This window comes from Mustelus asterias, chromosome 20 (genome assembly GCF_964213995.1).
Source record: "Mustelus asterias chromosome 20, sMusAst1.hap1.1, whole genome shotgun sequence".
NCBI classification, from domain to species: Eukaryota; Metazoa; Chordata; class Chondrichthyes; order Carcharhiniformes; family Triakidae; genus Mustelus; species Mustelus asterias.
The window spans coordinates 67,211,317-67,223,483 of NC_135820.1; positions in this window are offsets into that span (position 1 = coordinate 67,211,317).

Genomic DNA, 12,167 nt, shown 5'->3' on the forward strand with positions numbered 1-12,167 from the left:
GAGCTGGAAGCATTCAAATAATGCAGCTGGCCCATAGCCCTCAAGACCTAACCACAGAAATTAAACTGAAAGAAAGACTTGCATATTTATTGCAACTTTCATGAAGTCGGGGGAGGGGGATTTTCCGGCCACGCACGCCCCAAGGCTGGAAATTCCCACCTGAGGTCAACGGACCTTTGCATGGTCCTGTCCCACCCACTGTGATTCCCATGGTGGGCAGATGGGAAAATTCCACCCAGGATGTCCCAAAATATTTTACAGCCAATGCACCATCTTTTGGGGAGTAGCGACTGCTATAATGTAGCAAGCACAACAGTCAAATTGTATAGACACTGGAAGGGAACAGCAATGTGATGATATCAAATAATCTGCTCAGTGGTGCTTGTCAGGGTATTGCATGGGAGAGCTGACCCATGCCCCTCTGCTCCGTTTAATGTCTCATCTGAAAGGTGCACCTAGAATTGTAGAATCCCAGCAGTGCAGAAGAGGCCATTCGGCCCATCAAGTCTGCACTGACTCTCTGACGGAGCATCTTACCCAAGCCCTCTCCCCTGCCTACCCCCATAATCCCTACACATTTCCCATGGCTAATCCATCTGACCTATGCATCTTGGGACACCAAGGGGCAATTAACCATGGCCAATCCACCTAACCTGCACACCTTTAGACTTCTGTCTCTGCATTGCAATATCAGCTTATATTATTACCAGGATTTTACAGGCCCACTGCGGCATTCTCCCCACCTCCGGTGGATTTGGTGAGCCACTTAATTCTCCATTCAGTTTGGAGGGACTGCAATATCCCACTGGGTGGGAGGAATCATAAGATCCTGGCCTGTGGGATTTGTCCCGATGTCCGGAAGCAACAGTGTCCCTCGCAGCAATATATATGTTCCAACCAGAAGGGGTGGCACCATTTTTCCAACTAGGCCATTTATTCAGCCACTTGCACAAGCCAGCGATGCATTTTTTCATTGACTCATCTGCATGGACCTTCCCTTAGCATTTGAGGAAGACCTAAAGTCCAGGAAATAAACTCACAAAATGATTGTGCACTATCAGTAAACAATTATCAGTAACAACAACATTTAGCACTTTTGTCACAAACTTTTGTTCGTTAATATTATAATTTATCGTTTTAAGGTTTATTTATTAGTGTCACAAGTAGGTTCACATTAACAGTGCAATGAAGTTACTGTGAAAATCCCACACTCGAATGCCTATTCGGGTATACAAGGGAGAATTTAGCATGGCCAATGCACCTAACCAGCACGTCTTTCAGACTGTGGCAGGAAACTGGAGCACCCGGAGGAAACCCATGCAGACACGAGAAGAACGTGCAAACTCCACACAGACAGTGGCCCAAGCCGGAAATCGAATCCGGGTCCCAGGCGCTGTGTGAGGCATCAGTCCCAACCACTGTGCCACCATAATTACTTGTCCAAGTCATTGTAATAACTTTGCCCATGTCCACTGTTTAATTGTTCTTTCAGGAAATCTCCTTGTTTTTCTTTTCCAAGCCAAAGACTGTTCCTTTGATGCAAATCTTTAGACTAGGCCAAAAAAAGGCTTGAAAAATTATTTTTCTTTTCAAACCTCGGGACTTTTGCGGCAATTGATCCAACGTAACGAAGTTATTTGTTGCGCATGAATCACTTATGAAGCAAATCTGCCCATTTAGGTTTTCACAGATGTGATCATCTGTGGCCAACGTGCCCCACATTCTGGTGGGGAAGGTCAGTAATTTTGTGTTACAACACGTCTGAGCAGGTCATGCTAATTAAGTGCTGACAGTGGGGGGTTTGCACCAGTGTTGAATGCTTGCACAGATGAAAGCACTTTCTAACTATCATTAGCAGCGTCAAGAATGCCGGCCCTGATGATACTGATGATGGACCAAAAGGCTTTGGTGTGGGGAAGTTCAGACCCATTTCCCTAACGGTGGGGGTGGGGTGGGCAGGGGGGAATGTCAGGTCTCATGCATCTGGTCTGGAAACGTGACCCTCATTATTGAGAGACACAAAGAGAATTTTTGGTGAACTATAAATCTTTTTAAGTATGAAAAAAGAAATCTGAGCATGTTTTCCTTCAGGCCGAAACAGTTCATTTCTACCTGGGAGGTGAATCATTTAATTTGGAAGTGTATCAATATACAAATGGAAATCCCTCAGAAATCAGAGAAAAAAACCAAAATCCAACACTGGATATTAAAGCCACAGAGAAAACGCTGGAAATGGATGTCATGGACATTAGACAGCCTCTGAAAGAAACAGGTAGCTTTGTGGGCTGACACAGTGGCACAGTGGTTAGCATTGCGTCCTCACAGCGCCAGGGACTTGGATTCGATTCCAGCCTTGTCTGTGTGGAGTTTGCACATTCTCCCCGTGTCTGCGTGGGCTACCTCCAGGTGCTCTGGGTTCCTCCCACACTCCAAAGATGTGCGGGTTAGGTTGATTGGCCATGCTAAAATTGCCCATTAGTGTCCTGAGATGTGTAGGTTAGAGGGATTAGTGGGTAAAATATGTAGGGATATGGGGGTAGGGCCTGGGTGGGATTGTGGTCGGTGCAGACTTGATGGGCCGAATGGCCTCTTTCTGTACTGTATGATTTCTATGATTTCTGTGATGATAGATTAGGATTCTTCATCCAAACTTAACAGGAGAGACACACAATAATGTTAACTTATCTTTTCCCTGCAGATATTGACCGTAAATACAGCACTTGTTTCAAATTTATTCATGAACTATATTCATTTTAAATGCACTATTTTAGTAAGCAGTGAAGAAAGGGGCAAAATCCTGCCTGTTTTTTCACAACACTAATGCGGCCGATATCTTAACTCGGGGGTTTTGGGAGGGTTGAAAGGCAATAGTCTCATTAAAATGCAACGACTGTGTCCTAATGATGTCACTCTGACCCTGATGCTATTTTCAATTGGTATTGTGAAGCCGGTGCCTGGTTTCGATGTCGCCAGGGAAACTGCACAAAGAAAGCCAAGCCCAGAAGAGGGCTGAGGTAAGACAAAACTAAAGAATTTGCTACGTTTTAGGAGCGCTCAGAGTGACTCTTACTCCCAATCCTCTTACTGTGTAGCTGACTGCTCGATCTGATCCCAATCTGAACCCATGGGTCCTTGTCCTAGTCTTCCTTTGGCACCCACCCAGCTCCCACCAGTCAACCTGATGTTATTGGCGCTGGGATCCAGGTAGTCAGGCCTGCTTAATTTAAATGAGGCCCAAGAAGAAATGGAGTCAACCTCCCCCCTCTCCATCCATGTCGGTAAACGTGGCATTCGCCCCGCCAGCCCCATGATCACCCCTGGTTCGCAGTTAAAATTGGAACTAGAATCTCTACACTTACCCAGACATGTGAATACTATTTTGCAAAAAATAAATGGTGGGGTAATAGTAGCTCATTGCAAAACACTAACATAGGTGGCATGGTGGCACAGTGGTTAGCACTGCTGTCTCACAGCGCCAGGGACCCGGGTTTAATTCCCGGCTTGGGTCACTTTCTGTGTGGAGTTTTCACATTCTCCCCAGGTCTGCGTGGGTTTCCTCCAGGTGCTCCAGTTTCCTCCCGCAGTCCAAAGATGTGCGGGTTAGGTGGATTGGCCATACTAAATTGCCCCTTAGTTTCAGGGGGACTAGCTAGGGTAAATGCATGGGATTACGGGGATAGGGCCTGGGTGGGATTGTGGTCGGTGCAGACTCGATGGGCCGAATGGCCTCCTTCTGCACTGTAGGGATTCTATATTTATATCTATATAGGCCTGTTCATATGGAAGAGCATTCAGATCCATTGGGACTTGGATTCAGGTATTTGAGTTCCACAGTCTTAGGTAATGATGACAACCTTACTACAGGATTACTTATGAGTGGAATTCACCCCATTCCTACTCTCGACCTATTTGAAACTCTGAGACCAAGAATAGATTGCTTTCTCTTAAACTGCACTGCTCCTTACATAAATATTTCAAGAAATCTTTGGGTAGATTGATCAGGTCTGATTGCATTGCCCACTCGTAAGGCCCGGCCTGCACTTTCACATTATTTCATGGACCTCTGAAAATTGTTTACAGTCCCATAGGGGTCCACGGACCCCAATTAGTGGATAAGGCAAGACTTGGAACGGGATGTTAGACACTGAAGTAATCTTTATTAGACACATTACCGCTCTGCTGGGAACCATTAGCATCAAGGTAGAGATTTGTGAATTCATCTGAAAAAAGGAACTAGTAGGAGGAACTCCAAGTAATTGTCCTATTTGCAGCAGAGATAGTGATCCATAATGACGTGGCTCCATTATACAATCTGAAGCTGGAACTCCACTGAAGCTGGACTTGATGTTTGCCTCTCTTTTTGGGAACGCTGGAATCAGACAGGTTGCTGTCCACAATTAGGAGGATTTTCATGATTGATTGTTTAAGGGTATGCCGATATGTTAAGCTTCAAAAAGATTCTTGGATGAAATAAATGCAAATTTTGGTGCATGGCTGTATTTTCTTTTCTTCTGCGCGTTAGATGAAATTCCATAGCCTATAATTGAACTGAACAAGAAACAGACCTTAGTGCAAGTATCACTCAAAGAACACAAGTAACTTTTTCCCCCCCCTCAAAATGTCCACAGTCAGAAGCAAGAGCATTTGTATAAACTGCAGAGCTCGGGGTTAATCTTCCACAACGGATCCATCAACTGGCTTTTAACACACTAAAGTGGGTTTATAAACAAAAGCTCATGTTTTAAAAAGTACAAAGAAAATAAAAATGCGATAACTGAGCTGCAGGAAACAGTAGATGTGTTTTGTCCAAGAAGCTCACGCACAGGTTGTTTACTTAACTACTTTCTAAGTGTTTGTGTCCTTTCCCAATTTTTTTTAGCCTTTGCTGTTGCAGGTAAAGTTAATTATTCTACTGGGGATAGGAACATATGGTGAACACAGGACTGGAATTAAAGGCTTGTAAAGGCAGAGGGACACAAAAAGAGATCTGAGACTACAGCTGTCTCCCAGACATCACGAGCACCACAATAAAAAGATTTTAACTTAAGCAAGATCGTGATGAGCAATTAATGACATTATTATTTACCTGAGTTATCAATACTCACGGTTACTTCCCTTTCTTTCTGATCTAACACTGTGGAATGCATACTCCTTCAGGTGAAGATTAGTTTCTTTGCATTGTTCTTGTGGCATGTTCAAACAATTGTTAATCAAAATGGTGGCTGGCAGCCATTTTCCTGCCATTGAGCATGTCAGAAACTAATTTGACAAAGAAAACATAAAAAAAAACAACTGCCCAATCATAGCTCACCTGAAATAAAGCTGCTTTAGACTTCGCAATGACCTAAACTGCAACATAATCCCTATTAATGGCAAACGTTATTGCTCAACCAGTTGTGAAATGCATAGGAGACAGGAAACCTTTCCATTATGGCCAGCCGCCAAATTCCCAAAGCGGGGTTCACTTGGATGTCATGATAAAGCTCGGCGGTGATGGAACAGTCTTTGTGGTGCTGAAGGGTAGCTCACAACTGTTCTGCACCGGCAGTAAGCCTGTATCTAGACCAGGTGAACTAAAGGTCAAACACAATGAGGCCTATAAAAAGTTTCATGTAACATGAAAAGATGACGGAGATAAGCCTATAATATTACTATAAGGGCACATGCAAATCACAAAATCGGCTAGTCCTTAAATGGAGTGAATGAGTTTAAAGCTCATGTGATGTATAGATATGATCTACACTTTGGGATCTGAAGTTGACTATTTTGCATTGATATAAAAAAAAGTGATGAACTGAATTCTTAATATTATGTTACTCTTCGAAAATGTGAGATAAAAATGTTCCATGAGGGTTACAACAAGTGATTGAACACTGCAATGTGATAAGTAGGGGTTGGTTAGCTCAGTTGGATAGAGTATGGTGTGGAATAACACCAACACTGTGAGTTTGATCCCTGGCTGAGGTAGTTGCTGGTGCCTACCTCCATGCCTTGCCCCTTAATGATATCACAACTTGAGCCAATGGATAACCAATGTTATGACCTGGCTGCTCCAATCCCAAAGGGGAACTTGAAACAAGCTGGCACAACAGTTTGCAATTTGTATATTATGAAGAGTTACCTGAAGTCAAGATAAGTAAATTCCAGGCCATGTGTAATGATTTAAATATTTATTAATCGAAGGAAAAGGGAAAATAAAATTTAAAGACGTAAGAACATGTTTACATACTTAACAGTACTTTACAAACATTTTCTAAAAGATATTGGATTAAATAAACTCAGAGCCAAAAGCTCCTTTTTATGGCAAGAGTCCTTATAGATTTATCAATCTATAAACTTCCAGTAACATTACCACAAAATGCCCTGCTTCTCTGGGGGAAATCTCACACTGGCTCTGCTGTCTTGAGGGTGGAAACAAACTGAGGTTCACAGGCCTGGCTTCAGCCACTGTCTTGGTCAAGATCTCACATCCATCCCCCCTCACAGCCTTCCGTCTTACTTTAAATACGTTTTTTTCCATTTGATTTTTCACTCTATTGTTTCTGCAATCCTTTAGAAGTTCTTCTTCCCGGAACTGATCAATCTTTTTTATTACTTTATAGCTACAATATTTATAAAGTAAACTTAATATTTTGCCTCACATATTTACAATCTCCCAATTGTATATGTTTCTTTTGAAATACAGCACTCAGCTTTAATATCATTTCTCTTATCTATTGCAAATTCCTGGTCAAGTTGCTTCCCTGGCCCTCTGATTATGAATCTTTAAATCACTTGCTTTTACACCTCCTTCACTGATTTTTTTTAACTTTGCAGTCTAATTGTCTCTATAGTTTAATTAAACCAGTCACACCCATGCTCACACAGAAGAACTTGTTTCCTCTTATATGACAATATGACAACGATTTTGCAAAAAAACTAAGAATTCTCTTTTTCCTCATGCCAGGATACTCCATTGAGAGAAAGAATGAGATTTGGGCCAGGATTCTCCCAGCCTGTGCTACTTGAGTAGAACAGTGGGCCAGGAGACATCAACAGGGTTCTTTAGCAGGACTCGTGAACAGGTGTTCAGCCGATCGTAAGTCTCCTTTTGTTTGTGAAATCACCTCCACGCTAGAAATCAGGATCATTCTGGCACTGCCCAAGGGTTACACTGGCACTGCCCATTGGGCACTCGGCAGTGTCAAGGGGTGGGACCAGTGGGGCGGGGCATCCTGGAAGGGCAATGCCTACTGGGCGGTGCCTACTGGGAGGGTGATCAGTTGTGGGGGGCGGAACCCGCTGCCACTCTACAATGGGATCGTGGGGGAGGGATTAAGGGGTCAATGGGGTCGCCCATGGGGGTGTTGGGGCTGGCCATGTGGTTGGGGGGTGGGGGGGGGTCAGGGCTGGCTACAGGGGGGAGATTGGGGCTGGCCTGTGGAGGGAAATCCAGTAGGCATACGATCGGGAGGGTTGGGGCAGGAAGGCCGGCAATCCGGAGGTGGGGGGGGATTGGAAGGCCAGCGATCAGAAGGGGGAGGCCTGGGAAGATATTGAATGGCCAGTGATCAGGAGGCCGGCAATTGGGGGGGGGGGGGGGGAGGCGGTGCACATGCCCTGATTGACAGATTGACGCATGCGCAGTGGCCCACTCAGCCTTATGCTGCCGGCTTCTCCAGCGGGATGAGGTGCTGCCCCCCACTTTCTAGCGCGCATCCCTCTGAGGCAACCTGCATTGCACAGAGTGTCGGAGATTCATTCAGGTAAGTACACCCAAAAAACAAACAGGAAAATCTCCCATTTCCCCATCTATTGAGCACTTAGTTTTCTTTCTAGAAGAATCCTGGCCTTGATGTCTGTTATTAATAGGGAATGACCTAATATTTTAGGTCACTTTAAGTTATTTTACGGCACTTTGGTTGATGCTGTTGATAAGAAAGGCAAATCAAATGATCAGATGTTCTATGATGCTATGTATACATCATATCAATTTATTCACACAGACTTGTTGTTTACAAATGCTTAATACTGATTGCCAAGGGTTTAAATGTACTTATATATTGGATAAAAGCAAATTACTGCAGATACTGGAATGACAAATTACAGAGCCAGAATGTACCAGGGGTGGCACGGTGGCACAGTGGTTAGCACTGCTGCCTCACAGCGCCAGGGACCCGGGTTCGATTCCCAGCTTGGGTCACTGTCTGTGCAGAGCCTGCATGTTCTCCCCGAGTCTACGTGTGTTTCCTTCTGGTGCTCCAGTTTCCTCCGACAGTCCGAACAATGTGCTGGTTAGGTGCATTGGCCATGCTAAATTCTCCCTCAGTGTCCCCGAACAGGTGCTAAAGTGTGGAGATTAGGGGATTTTCACAGAAACTTCATTGCCGTGTTAATCTAAGCCAAATTGTGACACTAATAAATAAATTTAAGAAGTACATATCCTACAGATGGAAAAAGCAAAACTTACAACACATGGATCACATGCAACTGTGCTACATGCATTCAGCATTATGTATGCTAAATTATTACTGTTTTTTGTTGCTTTGACTGTATGTTACATAACTGCCATTCTTCTGTTGCAAGGATGTCAGAAGAGTCAATTCTTCTAAAGGAAAGCAAGTTTGGGACGACAGTGAAAGTGGCAAGATGCATTTCCTCTCCACCCGTCTAACATGCCTCTGGTCTTGCAGTGGTACAACCATCAGTCCACCTGGTCTCCCTGGCCTGCTCGACTCTCAAGGCTCCTATAGTCCGCTAGCAGGTTGGTGCCTGCTCAGGAGGACAAGAGCACGACCAAAAACGCAAATGTGATGTGAGAAAGAACTTTCCCACACAATGGGTGTTTTGGGTCTGGCATGCCCTACCTGGAAGTGCGGTGGAGGCAGATTCAATTGAAGCATTCAAGAGGTCATCAGATGATTATTTGAATAGAAACAGTGTACAGGCTTGTGGGGAAATGGTTGGAGAATGGTACTAAATCATAATGATCATTTGGAGAGCCGGTGCAGGCATGATGGGATGAATGACCTCCTTCTGCACTGTAAAAATTCTATGCATGGCGAACTGGTAAGATCGTCCCCTATGAATCCATGATTGACCTCTGACAAGCACAATCATCTTCCTTTCTGCAAGGTATGACTCAAACCAGTTTCCCTTGATTCCCATTGATTCCAATCTTGCCAGGTCTCCTTGATGCTATACTCGGTCAAATGCTGCCTTGATGTAAAAGACAGTCACTCTCACCTCACCTCTGGAGTTCAGTTCTTCTGTCCAGGTTTGAACTAAGGCAGTAATGGGATCAGGAGCTGAGTGACACAGCAAGCTCTGGAGAACAAGCTTTTAGTATTTTGCTGGAATATAGTCAGGATCCATAGACTTTGTAATAACCACTGCTTTCAGTGGCCTCTTGATGTCATTTGGAGTGAATTGAGTTGGCTGAAGACTGGCAGCTGTGATGCTGGGAATCTCTGGAGAAGGCCCAGAAGGATCATTCACATGGCACATCCGACTGAAGATTGTTGCGAATGCTTCAGCCTTATCTTCTGCATTGATGCACTGGGCTCTCCCATCATTGAGGATGAACCTCCTTCTCTAGTGCATTGTTTAATTGTCCACTGCCATTCACCATTGGATGTGGTAGGCCTTCAGATCTGATCCATTGGGAATTCTGCAAGGGTGGCAATCAGGGTGGGAGAGAGAGTAGGAACTCTGTAGTTGGGGACGATCGGGGTGGGAGGGAGGGAACTCTGCCGGGGTGGTGATTGGGTTGAGAGGGAAGGAAGGAACTCTGCAGATGGGGGTGATTGGGGTGGGAGGGAAGAAATTCTGCAGACGGGGACGATTGGCAGTGGGGGGGAACGTGGTGGAGGCAGGCGGGGGTTGGGGGCTTCCCATCGGCAGGAGATCTCCCAGTACACTGGGACATTGAGGCACATGAGCAATGGCATCTAGGGAGCTCAGCAGCCGGCATCCCCGGTGAGCTCAGGCTCCTCCCCCTCCTCCACCACTGCCGAGAATCGCATTCTGGCACTTTTTGCAACAAGTGCCATACAACTGCGACTTGCGGCTCACCTAAAAAAAAAGACCTCTTCACTCCCTTTTACTCGCTCATTTGGCACTGAGAATATTTTTCGTAAGATCCCGCCACATGTGGATAGTCAGAAGCTTTATTGGATAGTCAGAAGCTTTTTCCCAGGGTGGAAGAGTCAATTACTAGGGTAATTGACTCTTCCAATTACCTCGGTTTAAGGTGCGAGGGGCAAGATTTAAAGGAGACGTACGAGGCAGATTTTTTACACAGAGAGTAGTGGGTGCCTGGAACTCGTTGCCAGGGGAGGTAGTGGAAGTGGATACGATAGTGACTTTTAAGGGGCGTCTTGACAAATACATGAATAGGATGGGAATAGAGGGATATGGTCCCCGGAAGGGTAGGAAGTTTTAGTTAAGTCAGGCAGCATGATCGGTGCAGGCTTGGAGGGCCGAAGGGCCTGTTCCTATGCTGTAATTTTCTTTGTTCTTTGTTCTGCCATGTGATGTGGTGAGATTCAAACCCTGGTTCCCAGGCAAATACAATACAGTTCTTCAAAGACTAGTCTATTCCTTTGTTTTCCATCATTAATTCCCCAGCCACACCCACAATGAGACAAAGGGCAGAATTTTCCCATCCAGCCTGCCATGGAAATCGTAGAGGGCGGGGCACAGATCTTGCAAAGGTTCGTTGACCTCGGGTGGGATTTTCTGGTCTTGGGGCGAGCGCAGCCGGAAAATCCCACCGTAACACTCACTTCATTACTCTTTTCCTTTCTATTACTAGTAGAAGTTTTTACTGAGTCTGTTTTCATTTTTCTTGCTATTTTCCTCTCATACTCTAATTTCTCCCTCTTCATAATTTTTTAATCATCCTGGTATCTAAAAAATTCCCAATCTTCTGACCCACCACTAATCTTCACAGCATTGGACATATTTTCTTTCAATTTGATCTCATTCTTAACTTCCTTAGGAGCAGGACATTAAGAAAATCATAATATATTGAAGTAGAGACAATATTATTTGTGAAAGGGAAATTTATTAGCTTTCTTTGATGATGTAACAAAGCAGGGTAGATAAAGGAAAACCAGTAGAGGTAGTGTATTTGGATTTCCAAAAGGCACTCATTGGGATGCCACATAAAAGGTTACTATAGAAGGTACAGGGTGGGATTTTCCAGTCCCTCCCACTGATGACATCTTCTGATTCCATCGAAGTCAATCCCTCCCAGCAGGTTCCCTGGCAATGGAGTGGGCGAGCTCTGCTACAGATCATAAACGTCAACAGGACTAGAAGATCATACCAGTGGCTAACGGCTTGCCACGTCTGCTGCAGGAAACCCTCCACATTGGTACCAGGAAATCCCAGCCACAAACTCATGGCATTATGTGTATATATATTAGCGTTAATATAGGATCATATAAATATAGAAACTTAGAAAAAAGAAGTAGGAGTAGACCATTTGGCCCCTCAAGCCTTCTCCGCCATTCATTTTGATCATAGTAAGAAGTCTCACAACACCAGTTGCTTCCACTCACCTGATGAAGGAGCAGCGCTCCGAAAGCTTGTGATTCCAAATAAACCTGTTGGACTTTAACTTGGTGTCGTGAGACTTCTTACTGTGCCCACCCCAGTCCAACGCTGGCATCTCCACATCATGGCTACCATTTTGATCATGGCTGATCATCAAATTCAATATCCTGATCCCACCATCCCCCCATATCTATATGCGCCCAAAAGCTATATCTAATTTCTTCTTGAAATCATGCAATGTTTTGGCCTCAACTACTTTCTGTGGTAGTGAATTCCACACATTCACCACTCGCTGGGTGAAAAACATTTCTCCTCACCTCAGTCCTAAAAAGTTTACCCCTTATCCTCCAACTATGACTCCTAGTTCTGGATTCCCCCACCATTGACTAATAGGAAACAGAGAGTTGGGGTAGATTTTCTGGTTGGCAAACTGTAACCAGTGAAGTCCCAGAGGGATCAGTACTTGGGCCTCATCACAATCTATATTGATGACTTGATAGAATAGAATAGAATGATAGAATCCCTACAGTGCAGAAGGAGGCCATTCAGCCCATCGAGTCTGCACCGACCACAATCCCACCCAGACCCTACCCCCACATATTTACCCACTAATCCCTCTAACCTAC